The sequence below is a fragment of the Podarcis raffonei genome, chromosome 2 (assembly GCF_027172205.1).
Source record: "Podarcis raffonei isolate rPodRaf1 chromosome 2, rPodRaf1.pri, whole genome shotgun sequence".
Lineage (NCBI taxonomy): Eukaryota > Metazoa > Chordata > Lepidosauria > Squamata > Lacertidae > Podarcis > Podarcis raffonei.
This window is the reverse complement of record NC_070603.1, coordinates 109,942,414-109,957,130: the sequence shown is the minus strand read 5'-3', so window position 1 is coordinate 109,957,130 and position 14,717 is coordinate 109,942,414. Positions and strand designations below refer to the sequence as shown.

General features: G+C 47.1%; 2 protein-coding genes across 3 annotated transcripts in view; both read right to left on the bottom strand.

Annotated features, from left to right (window-relative positions):
* LOC128408631 (oocyte zinc finger protein XlCOF6-like) overlaps positions 1-8,026 on the bottom strand; it is a 58,907-nt gene extending 50,881 nt beyond the window's left edge. The window contains exon 1 of one of the 2 annotated variants that reach the window (XR_008329136.1): positions 7,714-8,026. The gene's annotated coding sequence lies outside the window, so the exon portion shown is untranslated. The remainder of the gene's footprint in view (positions 1-7,713) is intronic. The other variant, XM_053378598.1, reaches the window with a different exon arrangement.
* Positions 1-14,717, bottom strand: part of LOC128408742 (zinc finger protein 709-like) — a 60,187-nt gene that overhangs the window by 30,695 nt on the left and 14,775 nt on the right. The gene's annotated exons all lie outside the window — the stretch shown is intronic.

Below are 14,717 nucleotides of genomic sequence, written 5' to 3'. Positions count from 1 at the left end.
TACAGCTGAAAGCTGGAACATGAGTCGCCACATGATGCAAATGGCTGCATGTAACACAGGTTCCCAACATGCACACCAACACAATGTCACAGAACGCGGTAGGGATCAGAACATATTCAGCAGAAATTGCCAGTGCTTGTTGTGCATGTGTATTATAATAAAATGAGGCAATGATGAATATCAGGAATACTTGGCTAGTCTAGATGTATTCAAGTCTCCAGGGCCAGATGAACTGCATCCAAGAGTATTAAAAGAACTGGCAGATGTGATCTCAGAACCACTGGCAGTCATCTTTGAGAATTCCTGGAGAACAGGCGAAGTCCCGGCAGACTGGAGGAGGGCAAATGTTGTCCCTATTTTCAAAAAGGGGGAAAGAGAGGACCCAAATAATAACCGCCCAGTCAGTCTGACATCCATACCAGGGAAGATTCTGGAGCAGATCATTAAGCAAACAGTCTGTGAGCACTTAGAAAGGAATGCTGTGATCACCAATAGTCAGCATGGATTTCTGAAAAATAAGTCATGTCAGACTAACCTGATCTCGTTTTTTGTCAGAATTACAAGCCTGGTAGATGAAGGGAACGCAGTGTATGTAGCCTACCTTGATTTCAGCAAGGCATTTGACAAGGTGCCCCATGATATTCTTGTAAAGAAGCTGGTAAAATGCAGTCTTGACTATGCCACCACTCAGTGGATTTGTAACTGGCTGACTGACCAAACCCAAAGGGTGCTCATCAATGGTTCCTCTTCATCCTGGAGAAGAGTGACTAGTGGGGTGCCACAGGGTTCTGTCTTGGGCCCGGTCTTATTCAACATCTTTATCAACAACTTGGATGATGGACTCAAGGGCATCCTGATCAAATTTGCAGATGACACCAAACTGGGAGGGGTGGCTAACACCCCAGAGGACAGGATCACACTTCAAAACGACCTTGACAGATTAGAGAACTGGGCCAAAACAAACAAGATGAATTTTAACAGGGAGAAATGTAAAGTATTGCACTTGGGCAAAAAAAATGAGAGGCACAAATACAAGATGGATGACACCTGGCTTGAGAGCAGTACATGTGAAAAGGATCTAGGAGTCTTGGTTGACTGCAAACTTGACATGAGCCAACAGTGTGACGCGGCAGCTAAAAAAGCCAATGCAATTCTGGGCTGCATCAATAGGAGCATAGCATCTAGATCAAGGGAAGTAATAGTGCCACTGTATTCTGCTCTGGTCAGACCTCACCTGGAGTACTGTGTCCAGTTCTGGGCACCACAGTTCAAGAAGGACACTGACAAACTGGAACGTGTCCAGAGGAGGGCAACCAAAATGGTCAAAGGCCTGGAAACGATGCCTTATGAGGAACGGCTAAGGGAGCTGGGCATGTTTAGCCTGGAGAAGAGGAGGTTAAGGGGTGATATGATAGCCATGTTCAAATATATAAAAGGATGTCACATAGAGGAGGGAGAAAGGTTGTTTTCTGCTGCTCCAGAGAAGCGGACACGGAGCAATGGATCCAAACTACAAGAAAGAAGATTCCACCTAAACATTAGGAAGAACTTCCTGACAGTAAGAGCTGTTCGACAGTGGAATTTGCTGCCAAGGAGTGTGGTGGAGTCTCCTTCTTTGGAGGTCTTTAAGCAGAGGCTTGACAACCATATGTCAGGAGTGCTCTGATGGTGTTTCCTGCTTGGCAGGGGGTTGCACTCGATGGCCCTTGTGGTCTCTTCCAACTCTATGATTCTATGATTCTATTCTAGGAACGTGAAACTCCAAAGGGACTTTTTTAAGGAGGCGGGGGACGCAAGTAAAATTTAGATTCTTTTGGCAACAATAAACAATAGAACAAGGAACTGCTGAGCAAAAACAAAAACAGGAGCATGTGCAGAAGTTCTTGCGGAAAGGGGGCGGGGCCTTCAAAGGTCTCATAATCGACCCAAAACAACACAGAGGTCTGCCCGTCAATTGCGGTCCAGCGCTTGGACATCTCTGGTGTATAAAATTGGTTGAAACCGAAATTCTTTGTTTGAAATTATATAAATACCACTGGACCACATATGTGGTTGGGCTGTGAGGAAATTAAGAAATTTTGGATAGTAGTACACGAAGAACCAAAGATGTTGTTGAAAATATCAATAAGAAACAAACCAGAGACATATCTCCTTGGATTGACAGATGATGAGATACCACGGGGGGGGGGGGGAGGCAAGAATTTTTCTGTATGAAAGTACAGCTTCTAGAATAGTGATTGCTGCTAGGTGGAAGTCAAAAACTATACCCACAAAGGAGGAATGGATTTGTAAACTAAATGAATATTTAATTCTGGCAAAATTAACTGCTATAATAAGAAATCAGTTGAATCAAAAATTTAAAAAGGAGTGGAAATGTTTTGATGATTATATGGCAAAATATTGCTCAAAAAAAGATATGCTAATATGCCTAGATTAAAATGTGAAGTACTGGATGGAAGAATAATTAGTAAGGAAAGATAATAAGAATATATAGATGATTTGAGAAGATTGTAGAATGCAAAGGTTATTGTAAAGTGTATAATGTGGAGGAAATCGAGTGGGGGCGGAGCGAAGTGGGAGGAGGGAGAATAGAATAATATGATGGACTGAGGAAATAGAAATGTAAATGTGTGGGGGGATGGGGAGGAAATGGTGTTGGCTTTGGTATATCTGTATTGTAAAGTAATATGTGAAAACCAATAAAATAATTTAAATGGGGGGGGGGACCAAAGCCATGAACATGATCATCTGACGCATCAGGATCTGTACCAAGTAATATTTAATGACCATTTCCTTCATGGACCACTGCCTTGTCATGGCAAAGGGGCTTGAATAACTCAGAGACAAGGAGAAGGGGACGACAGAGGACGAGATGGTTGGACGGTGTCCTCGAAGCTACAAGCATGAGTCTGACCAAACTGCGGGAGGCAGTGGAAGACAGGAGTGCCTGGCGTGCTCTGGTCCATGGGGTCATGAAGAGTCGGACACGACTAAACGACTAAACAACAACAACAACAACATAACTCAGAGACGCTATGAGCTATGCCGTGCATGACCACCCAAGACAGACAGGTCAAAGTGGAGAGTTTTGAGTAAACTTGATCCACCTGGAGCAGGAACCAGCAAGCCACGCCAGTATCCCTGCCGAGAAAACTCCATGGTCGTATAAAAGTTATGACGCTGGAAGATGAACCCCTCAGGTCGGAAGGCATCCAACATGCTACTGAGGAAGAGCGGAGGACAAGTACAAGTAGATCCAGAGCTGATGAAGCAGCTGGGCCAAAGCCGAAAGGTTGCTCACTTGCGGGTGTGCCTGGAAGTGAAAGGAAAGTCCAGTGCTGCAAAGAAAAATATATGAACCTGGAATATGAGATCCATGATCCATGGTAAGCTGGATGTGGTAAAAAATGAGATGGCAAGAATAAATATTGACATAGTGGGCATCAGTGAACTAAAATGGACAGGAATGGGCGAATTCAGTTTGGATGATCATCGTATCCTACTACTGAGGACAAGATTCCCATAGAAGAAATGGAGTGGCCCTCTTAGTCAACAAAAGAGTGGCAAAAGCTGTACTGGGATGCAATCTCAAAAATTATAAAATGATCTCAATACAAATCCAAGGCAGACCTTTTAAGATCACAGTAATCCAGGTTTATGCACCAACTACCAATGCTGAGGGACGTGGGTGGCGCTGTGGGTTAAATCACAGAGCCTAGGACTTGCTGATCAGAAGGTGGGCGGTTTGAATCCCCATGATGGGGTGAGCTCCCGTTGTTCGGTCCCTGCTCCTGCCAACCTAGCAGTTCGAAAGCAGGTCAAAGTGCAAGTAGATAAATAGGTACCGCTTCGGCGGGAAGGTAAATGGCGTTTCCGTGCACTGCTCTGGTTCGCCAGAAGCGGCTTAGTCATGCTGGCCACATGACGATCTGCACACAAATGCCAGCTCCCTCGGCCAGTAAAGCAAGATGAGCGCCCCAACCCCAGAGTCGGCCATGACTGGACCTAATGGTCAGGGGTCCCTTTACCTTACCAAGGCTCAACAAAATGAACTTGACCAATTCTAGGAAGACTTACAACACCTTCTAGAACTGACACCAAAGAAGGATGTTTTTCTCATCCTAGGGGATTGAAATGCTAAAGTAGGGAGTCAAAGAGATAAAAGGAACAACTGGTAAGTTTGGCCTTGGAGTTCAAAACGAAGCAGTGCAAAGGCTAATAGAGTTCTGTCAAGAGAACAAGCTGGTCATAACAAACACTCTTTTCCAACAACACATGAGATGACTCTACACATGCACATCACCAGATGGGCAGCATCAAAATCAAATTGATTATATTCTTTGCAGCCAAAGATGGAGAAGTTCTATACAGTCAGCAAAAACTAGACCTGGAGCTGACTGTGGCTCAGATCATCAGCTTCTTATAACAAAATTCAAGCTTAAACTGAAGAAAGTAGGGAAAACCACTGGGTCAGTGAGATACAATCTAAATCAAATCCCTTATGAATACACAGTGGAAGAGAGGAACAGGATTTAGATTTGGTGGACAGAGTGCCTGAAGAACTATGGTTGGAGGCTCGGAACATCATACAGGAGGCAGCAATGAAAATCATCCCAATGAAAAGGAAATGCAAGAAAGCAAAGTGGTTGTCCAATGAAGCCTTACAAACCGCGGGGGACAGAAGGCAAGCAAAATGCAAGGGAGATAGTTAAAGATACATGAAATTGAATGCAGACTCCCAACGAATAGAGCAAGGAGAGACAAGAGGGACTTCTAAAACGAGCAGTGCAAAGAAATGGAGGGAAACAATAGAATGGGAAATACCAGAGATCTGTTCAAGAAAATTGGAGATATTAAAGGAACATTTTATGCAAAGATTACCATAATAAAGGACAAAAGTGGTACGTGTGGGAGCCATGAAGCCATGGCAGAGGCTTGTAATTGTTGCGTGGTGCCTCGCTGACCGGCCTGTCTGTGCCTTGCAGTGTATTGAATGTATTGACCTTATATGGAGTTGTGTTCCCTCTGGGCAGAAATTACCTTATATGGTGATGGGTGTTGTAAAGCCATGATCGGGCGATGTAACGTGAGACATTGGCAGACGGCCATGCAGGCTGGGAGACAAAGGATAATAAAATTACCGGAGAGGAGAGAAGTCGAAGGAGCTGCCCTCCATCCTGAAAATACTGCTGTCTCTCTGTGTCTTTTTTCTATGCTGTGCACCATTTGATGACGGCTGGTTTCCGTCAGGTACGGACCTTACAGAAGCAGAAGACATCAAGAAGAGGTGGCAAGAATACACAGAGGAATTATGCCAGGAAGATATGGATGTCCCATACACCCCAGGTAGTGTGACTGATGACCTTGAGCCAGACATCCTGGAGAGTGACGTCAAACGGGCCTTAGAAACCACTGCTAATAACAAGGCCAGTGGAAGTGATGACATTCCAGCGGAATCTTAAAAGATGATACTGTTAAGGTGCTACACTCAATATGCCAGCAAGTTTGGAAAACTCAGCAGTGGCCAGAGGATTGGAGAAGATCAGTCTAGAATGCAATCCCAAAGAAGGGCAGCGCCAAAGAATGCTCCAACTCCCGCACAATTACGCTCATTTCACACGCTAGCAAGGTTATGCTTAAAATTCTACAAGGCAGGCTTAAGCAGTATGCAGACCGAGAACACCCAGAAGTGCAAGCTGGATTTTGGAGGGGCAGAGGAACCAGAGACAAAATTGCAACAATGCGCTGGATCAGGGAGAAAGCTAGAGAGTTCCAGAAAAACATCTACTTCTGCTTCATTGACTACGCAAATGGGAGTGCCTGACCACCTCATCTGTCTCCTGAGAAATCTCTATGTGGGACAAGAAGCAACAGTTAGAACTGGATATGGAACAACTGATTGGCTCAAAATTGGGAAAGGAGTACGACAAGGCTGTATATTGTCTCCTTGCTTATTTAACTTATATACAGAGGACGAGATGGTTGGACAGTGTTCTCAAAGCTACTAACATGAGTTTGACCAAATTGCAGGAGGCAGTGGAAAACAGGAGTGCCTGGCGTGCTCTGGTCCATGGGGTCACAAAGAGTCACAAAGAGTCAGACACGACTAAGTGACTAAAGAACAACAACAATGTCGAATCAGCATTCCCTAATGTAGAAGCAATTCTGAGAATGTTTCTTTGAATGATCATTGCAAATTGCCATTTGTAAAGATCCGTTTCTTGACTGAAGAGGATAAAAAATGAATTTGGAACAACAATGTCTCAAGATAAATTATGTTACTTCAGCCTCATGTACATAGAAAGTGACAAGCTAAGCAGTTTATCATTTGATGATATCCTCAGTGACTTTGCTTTGGCAAAGGCAAGAAGGAAAGTATCGTAATTTAGATCATGTTTGTGTACTGTTTGTATACACAGTACACAATGAATCATGATACAATTATACAGTTGAATGGGTACTGGGTAGATGCATTAATACAATTAGTCCTGTAAAATAATTTTAATGTACAGGTGTGTACAGTATTGGTATTATTTATAAATGCGACATATTCCTAGAAATACTGTCTTTTACACTCACTAAGTGTAACAGGGTACAAAGGTCTGCTGTCCCAATGAAGAATGTGGACTATTATGGTAATATTGATACTGATATAAAAAAATGCATTGTATTAACTACAATTGCATTGTACAGGTTATAACACTTAATTTCATATTAATAATGCTATTTATAATTATTAGTAGTTTGCACCATATATTTACAGCTATTATTATAGCAAGTTTCTAGGACTAGATTAGGAGTCTTTGTAAATTGTGTTTCTAAAGGAACTTTTGTTATTGCCAAATGCCAATGTGTTTGCATTATTAAGTTTGCTATGAATAACAAAATCATTTTAAGTTAGAGCTTAATAATTATTTCACTATTAATATACTTCGTAATTGTATTTCAGTTCAACAATTACTTTGAGAAAATACATACTCTGTTCTGTGCAAATGGTTTTAGATACCTATTAGGTCCATAAATTATCATACAGCCTATATTCAACACAAAAAACAGCGACAATTTGTGGTTGACAAAGGACAGCTGGGCATATAAAGGGCCCCATGACCTCCAGTAGCTTAGGGCCTCATCAAACCTCAATCCGGCCCTGCCCCCACTACTTTATGCAAGGAGTTCAAGGAACAAAGAGCTCTTTAGAGAAGGCCTCACCCCTTCCTTCTTCCTGCCAGGACCCCCTGCCTTTGTTTTCCTCCCCATCTTTTCCTCTTTCTCCCTCTGCCATCCAGCAATCCATGTCCCCATCTCCTCTACAAAACGGAAGACTTGGATGTTTGGATGTTTTTGGTGTTTCTTATTTTGTTGGAAGCCGCACAGAGTGGCTGGGGAAACCCAGAAAATGGGGGGGGGTATAAATATCATTTATTTATTTATATAATTATTATTACTATGGCGAGGCTGGTCTGCAATACCCAACCGTCTCCCCTTTCCCGCCTCCTTTCCTGCAACTCCCTTTGCACCAGATCCGGGCAGGAAGAAGCTTCTCTCTTTCCACAGTGGAAACCCCTCCCCCCCCTCCACCTTCAAGGCCCCATTAAGAGAAACAGCTCCCTTTCCTCCCTTCTCTTCTTCCCCCCGTCCCGGGGCTTCTCATCCTGGACCCCCACCCCTTGCCAAGCCCCTTCCCTCCTTCCCCGCCGCTGGCTTTGCACTCACCCGAAATCCTGAGGGCGGCAGCAGATGCAGCGACCCTGGGCAGCGGGGGCGGGAATGCGAGCCCCGGCCTGGGAGGCAGGATATTTCCGGGGGCGGGATAATTGCAGTACCCAGCCAATGGGGAGAGGAGGGAGGGAACCTGGGCTTAGAGTATAGGGAACAGATGCTCGTTGCCTTAAAGGTTAAAGCCAGAGAGTGCAAGCTGCTAGAGGGGAGAGTGCTGATGCTCCATACTGACTTGGGAAAGGGGGCTCGGCTTAAGCAGAACAGCTGACCCGCCCCGTCTGCCGTCATGCACTGCCTTTGTCCTGCAAGGAATAGGGTGAGTGCAAAGCGTCACGGGGTGTAGCAAGCTTTGGGGGGGGGCGTTGTGCAAAGTAATACCCATAATTGGGGTTGGGGGTGGAGAGAGAGCAGGCAAGGAAGCACAAAGGCTCACATGCTATAGAAATGAGTGTCAGGATCAGGGCTGCATGGGAGTGGGCCATGGGCCTTGATTTATTTAAGAAACATCCTACTTTTCTGCTGCCATATCCTTCCTTTCTTCCATCATGAAACTCATTGTGGTATACATGTGGCCTCCTATCAAGACCCAGGACTGCTTAGCCTGTTGTTGTTGTTTAGTCGTTTAGTCGTGTCCGACTCTTTGTGACCCCATGGACCAGAGCACGCCAGGCACTCCTGTCTTCCACTGCCTCCCGCAGTTTGGTCAGACTCATGCTTGTAGCTTCGAGAACACTGTCCAGCCATCTCATCCTCTGTCGTCCCCTTCTCCTTGTGCCCTCCATCTTTCCCAACATCAGGGTCTTTTCCAGGGAGTCTTCTCTTCTCATGAGGTGGCCAAAGTATTGGAGCCTCAGCTTCACGATCTGTCCTTCCAGTGAGCACTCAGGGCTAATTTCCTTAAGAATGGATGCGTTTGATCTTAGCCTAGGCAACAATATATCCTACAAGCTGGTGTCATTCAATCTTGGGTCCCTTGATGTTGTTGGACTACAACTCCCATAATTCCCGGTGCTCTTAGCCAACAACGACCCAACTCTGATGAACTCGGTCATAGGCCGGAGCCTGCAAGTAAGTGTGGGAACCTCTGGCCCTCCAGATGTTGCTGAATTACATCCCCCATCAGGCTCAGCAATCCTCATATATGGCTATGGATGAAGGAAGGGGGATGCTGGCATTGAGAAGTTGAAGGCAAGGTACTCTATCTCCAGTGAAAAGCACCAGAGCAGCCCGTCCAGTAAAGACATGGAAGAAAATGCTGAGGCACTGAGTGCTTCTGATCCAAAACATTTCCCTTTTCCAGCACACTCCATTGCTATCCTTCCCTGCCCAGTTTTTCACTCCTGCTGTCCACCAGCGCCCCACCCCCAGTTTTCTGTACCCACTGAGCATGTCCAGTTCTCATTGTGTGGCTTTGGCTATCTTTTTCCCCCACCTAAAAAATTATTGGACATACATAACCAATGGAGCTGCTTCAAGGTTACTGGTACCTCCCTCTCTTCCTTGGAAGAAGGGCTCCATTTTGGACACATAAAGGCTGGCAGCTAGGAAATTGAATTGGCTATTTGTATATGGGATTTCCTCAGACAGGGTGGGGTCACAAAGAGAGGGTGGCTCTCACCTTCATGTCCTGATTTTGAGTTTTGCAGAAACTGGATGGCCACTGTCAGAGCCAGAGATCTGATGGATGTCAGGCCGACCCTGCATTCTTATCCCTTGCCCCATGCTCTCCCCACAGTGATGGAAGGTGGGCCAGGAAATAAACATTTTTATACATAAGAAAAGCAAATCATGGACTGAGAACATTAAGTTTTGTAAAGTTAAATATTTTATATTATTTTCTTTTTTTCCTACCTGTTAAGAGATTGTACATAATGTTTGTACAGACATGCAATTTTTTTAATCAATAAAGAATATTAATTTTTTAAAAAGGTTGCAATTAACTTAATCTTCATTAGATCTGCTTTTAGCACAAGCATGTGTCACTTCCACTGCACCTCTTCCAAATCAGAGTAGCAAGCACATGTATCCTGTAGACGCGGTTGGCTCTTCCTTTTCAACTTCGCTAAGACTCTCTCCCCCCCCCAACGAAACAACAGCCTCCTTTTATTCACCCCAACCATCCCTCCACCATTGCTCTCACGGCACATGTGAGATACACATGCTTCGCTCTAAGGCCTTGTGGCGATCACACAGGGCCCCCGGACGTTTGACGGTCTATTGACCCTGTGCCACCACTGTGATTACTTTCTTTGCTGCCACCACCCCGCTTCTCACGGGGACACACGGAGTCCAGACAGTTGTTAACATTAACAAATAATCAAGTTTATTTTTAAATGCAGGAATAAGCGTATGGCTTAAGTTTATTTTTTTCTTGTCAGTTTCTTAATCTTAGTTCCTAACAACTCCAAACTGATTATTCCAACTATCTATCTGACTCAACCTAATAATTCTTCTCACTCTCTCACAATACAACTCAACCAACCACTGCCTATTCCTCCCTCTTCCTTCTCCAATTCCCAAACCTCAACTGACTTTCAAAACCTCCCACTCTAACTTTTACTCCCCACTTGCATTCTCACTGGCCAATCACATCACACCCATTTTAACCCTTTCCTTATGACCCATCCTAGGAGGCAAACGCCACAGGCCTCCTGAATCATCTTGCACTCCAAGACAAAGATATGCACTCCAGTTAAAAGCACGCTCGCTAATTACAGGCGCGCACTCAGGAGAAACAAGAACTAGCCTTGCAAGGAAAAAGAAGCATCCCATCTACAGTGGTACCTCGGGTTAAGTACTTAATTCATTCCGGAGGTCCGTTCTTAAACTGAAACTGTTCTTAACCTGAAACACCACTTTAGCTAATGGGTCTCCCACTGCTGCTGCGCCACCTTTTCTCATCCTGAAGTAAAGTTCTTAACCCAAGGTACTATTTCTGGGTTAGCGGAATCTGTAACCTGAGGCGTATATAACCTGAGGTACTTCTCTTCTTTTCCGCTCGCACCCACCCAAGGGCCAGGCCCATGCTTTCTCCCCTAAACCAAAACCTAACCAGGGACCCAGCTGAGGAGAGCTGCACTGAGGCGCATTCGTAGTAGCCTCCTCTGAATCTTCCCAGGAGCAGGAGGACTGTATAGATTTGGATCAGTGGCTTGCAGAGGAACATAGTTCAGAAGGCAGAAGCTGGGAAATACTGGATGGGGAACAGCTTGCAGAAGAACATCCACTAGCATTTCTTTTTAAATGCTGATAATGCTTTTATTGTCGCTTTATTATTATTATTTCTGTACCCCCTTGCTAACCAAGTATTTTTATACATATGAACAGCAAATCTTGGATTGAGAAGATAATGGTTTGTAAAGTAAAAAAATGGCTTTTTTTAAAAAAATTGTTTGTTTGTCTCTCTTCTGAAATTTAATTTTAATGTAAAGTGTGTCAATATATTTGGGTTTGTTTATAAAGCAGAAGTGACCAGCTGCTCCTGGAAGCTAAAAATGAGCTCTGAATCATCAAAAGTTTTGCCTATAATTATTCATAATGAAAAGTTGTAAGAAACATGAGATTTTCCACCCCTGAGCTTTTGAACTACAACTCCCATCAACCTTGGCCGTACGGGCTGAGGCTTATAAGAGCTGTTGCCCAACATGTGAGCAACCCCATGTTGGATATCCCTGCTCTATACATTTATTTATTTTTTGTTTGTTTAATTTCTATACCCTTTATATTTTTTAAAAATAACTTCAAAGCGGGTTAAAGCAAATATCAATAAAACATAAATAAAACAATTTAATAAAAGTGAAATACGGTGGAACCTCTGCAAGTGGAGTTGGTGGAATGTCAGGCACGGTAGTGGTCCGAGTCTGTGGTAAGTCTGGCAGACCCTCTGAAGCGGCTTGGTTCGGCTCCACGCCGGCAGTTTGCGAGAGAGGTGTAGGTGGAGCCTCACCATCTGTAAGTGTCTGTTCCAGAGCCACGAGCGCAGTTGGGGGCACCACAGTAGTGTCCAAGTCCCCAACCCTGCGCCTAAGCTGGTCTATGTGCCGGCGCCACAAGCGTCCGTCTTCGAGTGCCACCTGGTACGAGCGAGGTCCAGTGACTCCCACTACTGTTGCTGGCACCCAAGGAATGTCCCCCACAAAGTTCCAGGCAAAGACCTGGTTTCTGGGAACAAATGACTGTGGAGCGTTGGCACAGCCTGGGGGTTCGGGCACAGCAAAGTCTGGGTGCAGCCGGTCGAGCGGGGACCTGAGGCGGCGGCCCATAAGCAGTTCAGCAGGACTCCGCCCTGCAGCCACATGAGGGGTGATGTGTTGTACGAATAAGTATTCGGCAACCCGCTCGTGCCAGTCTCCCCGGTCCAGGCGCGCCAGTGCCTCTTTTGCCGAGCGCACCATTCTCTCTGCTTGCCCGTTGCTGGATGGATGAAATGGTGCCGTTAGGGCATGGTGGATGCCCAGTCCCAAAAGATACTGCTCAAAAGCGCTCAACGTGAACTGTGGTCCGTTGTCAGAGACAAGGTCATCAGGACACCCATGCATCGCAAAGAGGCCTCGCAGCACCCGGATGACGGCCTCGGTAGTGGTGGAGGGCATCAGGGCCACCTCCAGCCATTTGTAATAGGCGTCCACCACTACCATAAAAGTCCGGCCGTGAAAGGGGCCGGCCAGATCGATGTGCACCCTCGACCAGGGTGTCTTGGGCATCTCCCAGGTGTGTCCCTTAGCTGCCGGTGGTGCAGGCCTCGATTCTTGGCACGCTTGACAGGCGGAAACCCAGGCAGTGATGGCATCGTCCATGGTAGGCCACCAGACGTAACATCGAGCCAACTCCTTCATTTTGACGATTCCCGGGTGGCCAACGTGCAGAGCTTCCAGGACACATTGACGGAGTCTTTGGGGAATCACGACGCGGTCTCCCCACAGCAGACAGCCGCGATGAGCCGAGAGTTCATGTTGTCTGGTTGCGAACGGCTGGAACTCCAATGCAAAAGGCCCATGTGGCCACCCCCTCCACACCCAGTTGAGCACATGGCTGATGGTGCGATCCTGGGCAGATGCGGACGCCACAGTGGCAGCCGATACAGGCGCTGCCGGAAGATCCTCAATCAGGAGGAGCGATGAAGCTGGAGCCGGGTCTTCCACAAACGCTGGAAGAGGGCAACGGCTGAGGGCGTCGGCATGGCCCATCGATTTCCCCGGGCAATGGACAAGCTGGTAGTGGTAGGCAGCCAGGAAAACAGTCCATTGCAGCATGCGCGGCGAGAGAACCGGTGGAGTTGGTCGATCACCGGTGAGGAGGCCCAGGAGCGGCTTGTGGTCGGTGATGAGGTCGAAAGTCCTACCGTAGAGGTATTCATGGAACCTCTTCACTCCAGCCACAAGTGCCAGTGCCTCCTTGTCGAGCTGGCTGTAATTCTGTTCCGTTGGAGATAGCGTCCTGGAAAAGTAGGCGAGCAGTGCTTCTCTTCTGTCTGGAAAACGGTGACTAAGGACAGTGCCAATGCCAAAAGGTGAGGCATCGCAGGCAAGGACCAGCGGCCTGACTTCACTGTACTGTACCAGCACACTGTCCAATGAAAGGAGAGCCTTGACCGCGTTGAAGGCGGCTGTCTCCCGATGACCCCAGGACCAAGGTGTCTTTGTGCTGAGGAGTCGGTGAAGAGGCTCAGCCACCGTGGCTTTGTGGGGCAGGAACATGTTATAAAAGTTCAGCAGTCCCAGGAACACCTGCAACTCCATCTTGTTCTTTGGGATGGGGGCCTGCTGGATAGCGCGGATCTTGGATGTGGTCGGGTGAAGGCCAGAGGCGTCAATATGATAGCCCAGGAACTCCACCTGTGGAACGGCGATCTGGCACTTCTCCCTCTTTACCTTGAGCCCGGCCTCCTGGAACCTGGTCAGCACGGCACGGAGGCACTCGGAACAGCTGCTGGTTTGATTCTGCGAACACCAAGACGTCATCAAAATACGGTACCACGCCCAGAAGCCCTTGCAGGAGACACTCCATAAGGCTTTGGAAGATGCCAGGAGCCACACTCACCCCGAACTGCAAACGGCGGCAACGGAATGCCCCTTGGTGGGTGACGATCGTCTGGGCTTCAGCAGTGGCATCATTGACGGGCAGTTGTTGATAGGCTTGGGCAAGGTCCAGCTTAGCAAAGACCTTACCCTCACCCAAGGAATGCAGCAGGTGTTGAACAACAGCGTGCTGCTGAAGTGCCTTGCTGATCGTGCACTTGCAGTCAGCGCAGATTCTCACCGACCCGTCTGGCTTGACAGGCATGACGATGGGGGTTTCCCACTTGGCGTGGTCAACCGGCTCCAAAACTCCTTGGGCGATCAGCTTGTCCAGTTGTTTGTCCACCTTAGCCTTGAGAGCAAAGGGAACCCAGCGTTGCTTTAGCTTGATGGGGGCGACTTGTGGATCAAGGCTAAAGGAGATGGGCGTAACTGTATATTGCCCCAAAGTGCCGTCAAAAACCTCGGCAAAGTCTTTGACCAGACCCTCAGTCTCTGCGTTAGAGATGCAGCTGATGCCGGTGACTTCCAGGCCGAGGGCATCAAACCAGTCTAGCCCTAGGAGGCTTGGCAGCTGACCTTCGACCACCACCAGTCAGAGCAGGCCCGAAAAGTCCTTGAAGGCGATCCAGAACCAGCCAACGCCTACCACGGGAATGTCGTTTCCCTGGTAGTCTCTCAGGTGTACATGGTGAGAGTCGAGTTGCCTTTTGGACACTCTGGGTACCAGTCTTTTGATGGTGCTCCAAGACACGATAGACAGGGCAGACCTGGTGTCGATCTCCATGTCACGTGGAGCTCCTTCAATGAGCACCGTGACGTTCAGCTTGCGTCGCGTAGGCGAGTCGGCTTGGCCAGTCGTGGTTCCAGACGGGCAGCGGCAGTTGGTGTGAAACAGCTTTCCTTGGCAGATTGGAGTGAAGACTTGGACTTGCGAGTCGGTGAAGGGGGGGTGTCAGATGGAGCCGATCGGCAGACCTT